Here is a 3,953-nt window from a genome sequence, read left to right as displayed (position 1 = left end):
CATACCCCTAAGTTTCTAGTTTCGATTTCTCGATAAACGGGAATGGGAGGAGGCAGACGCAAGAATGTACAACCATCCTGTCTCAGAGGGGTCTGCCGGTAGGCTCTAAGGGGAATAGGTCGTAGTGATTTTGGGCAAGGTGTACCACCCTACATTTAGAAACTAAATGATAGCGTTAGTATGCTAGCTTTTGGTATGTTGTCATCACTGTTAAATGCCTGTTATGCTTCTGATGGGATATCCGGAGACAGTTGCACTAGGATTTGGCTTTCTTACTAAGAGATGGTTTGGAGTAGACAAACCAATTGAATACAATACTTGTAGCCTACACGAGTCTGCTAATAGTCTAAACCATTTAAAGCTAATTATAAAACCTACATTTTTCACAATTTGCACTGGGCAGATGCCCAGAGATATTGCAGAGAGAAACACACAGACCTGGCCAGTGTGAGGAATCAGGCAGAAAACGACTCAATAGAGGAAATTATAGGTGATGAGAGAGATAAAAGTGTCTTCATCGGCCTGAAATACATTTTGCTTGTATGCTTCTACCTGTGCTTGTACCTATGATGACGTTGCTGGGTATTCAGTCAATAATTAACATTACTCAGTAACATTTCTTTAGTTTTTTTTTAAGTTACTGAGTATTGTTAATTATTGCAGAATTACCCATGCTGGGCGAAGAAAACTCTTAAGTCACATTTCAACAGGCCAGCCATGGGTAGACTTGATTCATAGTTACTGTGTCTATTCAATGACACCTTGGCCAGACTCATGAGGGAGGCCTGTTTCCACACTAAGGGGAGGGTAGGTGGCGATGAGATCATTGGATTTGTGTGTGATGTGAGGCTAGATTAGATATCTTCTGGCTGTTAATGATCCTTGTGTGTGTGTGTGTGTGTGTGTGTGTGTGTGTGTGTGTGTGTGTGTGTGTGTGTGTGTGTGTGTGTGTGTGTGTGTGTGTGTTGTGTGTGCGTGCGTGCATGTGAACACTGGCTATAAGTCATAGGTTGTAGGGAGCCGATCTGAGTCCCAGCTCAGAGCATAGGAGCACTGCTCTGTACAGAGAAGCCTTGGGAGCTTCTCAGAAATACATTTTCAGTTGAACAGTGATTGCTTTACATAAATGCTGCATTTTCATAATGACTGAATCAAGTCCTTTTGTCGCAGTGAGCGATCAAAACTCAGTCGCAGATTACACATACAGTAAGCAGGGGAAGTTAAGTGAGAAAAAAGTAGCTGTGCGATCATTATTGCCGTTGATGCTATATCACGACAGACAGTCTTATATCACACAGAACAAACTGTTTTATATCTATTGAATTAATTGAGACATACTGTAGTTTTCCTATGCTGTAGGAAGAGCATAGAGTTTTGCAAACACTATACATTTCATATTCATTCATGTATAACGAATGATATTTCATCATTAATATTGATAATAAGCAACATGCTCATTTACCAGCATTATTAATAGTTCCTTTGCCCTCTTTGAAGCACCAGGAGAAATCATTTTTCAAGGCCATTTTTTGACAAATGGTTGACTCAAAGATTACCATTCTCTCTCTCTCTCTCTCTCTCTCTCTCTCTCTCTCTCTCTCTCTCTCTCTCTCTTCTTCTCTTTCTCTTTCTGTCTGTTGCTGCACATCTTTTTTTGTTCTGTAGGCTACTGGACTAACGGAGATATTAGAATACTCTATTATGGAGACTTTGATAAGCATGACCATCACTTCATCAAAACCAGTACTGAAGTCTTATCTCTGTTATTATACAGGTAACATTACATACAGATACTGTAGCGTTAATAGATATATAGATAGATACTTTATTGATCCCCAAGGGGAAATTCAAGAGTATTAATAGTTGATTAATAGTATAAGAGTAATAGTAGTTGCAGCTCAGATTAAGGGCATACAGTATACTTCAGTGTGTACACCTCGCTTTTGAAGACATGGTTCAGTTATTTTTTTGGTGCGGTAGGCCTACAGTAGGTACTGCTAGACTAAAATTTCACTAGCTGCGTTTCCATTACAAATATGCGCAAAAACTTTGTCGATATTGTCTTAATGTCGAAAATCACAATTTTCGCAATTGCGGTGTTTCCATTACATTCGGCTAACTAAATTAAAATCTCGTGTATTCTCGCGTGCTGTCATCAATCATTAGGAGACATGGCGGTTATCAACATAACCCAGATTTACACTAAATGCATTCAAATTGCCACCACGGCACTAACGCTGATTATCAGTCATTAGGCTATAAGCCATCAGCGGAGGAGGCCTACGTTTTGGTGGGGCAGAAACATAAAATTAAAAATGACATATTTCACAGGAGTTTGTTGTAGGCCTATGCTTAAATCATGTCACAGCCATGTCAGTGGAATATTTCGTAGATCAGAGCAGTTGATTAGTTTCTAGAACTAGAATCTAGAATCTAGATCTCTTTCAGCATCGTTCTCATCACGTTAAACCAGCAAAGCATAGCAACGTTGTTGCTATGGGTAAACAAAACTAGTTGAGCGGTTGCGTAGCCTAAGCAGCGTTTTTGAGAAAGTGTTGTCGGTGAGTTCACAGAGGAGCTGTGGATTCAACATTTTAGAATGACACGAGCCACTTTTAATGAAAAACATATTATTTTTTTTACATTATTCTCCCGGTGCCACTTCCTGTTGACAGTCTTCTTCGTCGGTTTCGTTCCTCCTAACATCCGGCTGTTGGATCACGTGACTAGTCAGATGCGAAAAAAGTGTTTCCATTGCAGTTTTGCGAAATATACACATTTCGATACGCTCGAAATACCACCTCACCCGAGCGCAAAAACTTTTTATCGAAACATGTGAGTTTTTTCGAAATGTGCGTGTTTCCATTAAGCACATTTCTTTTCGCAATTCTTAATTTGCGCAATTTAATGGTCAATGGAAACGCAGCTAGTGACAATATTGCTGATGTGCAACAGGACAGCATTTTGAAAAGGTGTCAAATGTGTGTTGATGTTAATTGAATAGAGACTTCAATACATGCATCTGCATATTTAAGAAAATTATTACATTCATTGACAACGGGGAGCTGGGAGGCTGGTGGGGGGTGCTGAGGAGAGGGGCTACTTGGAAGGAAATCTGCTGGGCAGATAAACCACAGTGAGAGTGGGAGAGTAAGCAGTAGGCTATTTACTGTGTTCTATATTTTGATGTTTTAATTTAAACAACTTGTTTTAAGGATACATGATGGTCTTATGATTTACTGTAAGTAAATGTGTTGGTACATTTAACTACAAGAAATGAAATACGTCCCCCAAAAAATCTATGCAAGGTCAGCTGAATGATTTTACGCTGTGATGTACTGATTTACACTTGGTCATAAGTTTCATTCTCCTTCCGGGGACTTCATTCAGATCTATGATAATATGACAAACTCGCTTAATAGCCTACAGTGTTACCAATAGCAACAACTTGTATATTGACATATACTATCAAAAGTATGGGAGGGGGGCTGTACCACATTTGGGTTTGAGGCCAACTATGGATTCAAATGGTCTGATCTATCTTGTAATTCTGAGGTGTTCACGTGGTCCTTGGACACTATGTTACCAACATTCATCAGACCCCTATGACATAGTGCAATGAATAGCGAGAAAATATGATAAATTGTTAGGCTGCAGTGCAAGACCGGGAAGTGGTAAATGATTGCAAATAATTCTGACGGTGGTCTCGGTCTCCGAAAGTCCATGAATTGTTGACCAAGCCCTCTCTATGCGGCTCTGTTGCAGCAGCTCTTATTTCTCCCTCTAGTGTTCAATATACTAAACTGCAGCCACACAGAGAGTAGTGGATACATTGGTAATGCCTTGATTTCATTTTTCTGCCAAACATGTACTTTAAAATATAATACACTATAAATTATGAGAAAATGCCATAAAGGAATGCCCCCTATCTCCGTTCTAATTAAGCCCACCTT

Source organism: Sardina pilchardus, chromosome 16 (assembly GCF_963854185.1).
Source record: "Sardina pilchardus chromosome 16, fSarPil1.1, whole genome shotgun sequence".
Taxonomy (NCBI): domain Eukaryota; kingdom Metazoa; phylum Chordata; class Actinopteri; order Clupeiformes; family Clupeidae; genus Sardina; species Sardina pilchardus.
This window is presented reverse-complemented; position numbering follows the sequence as displayed.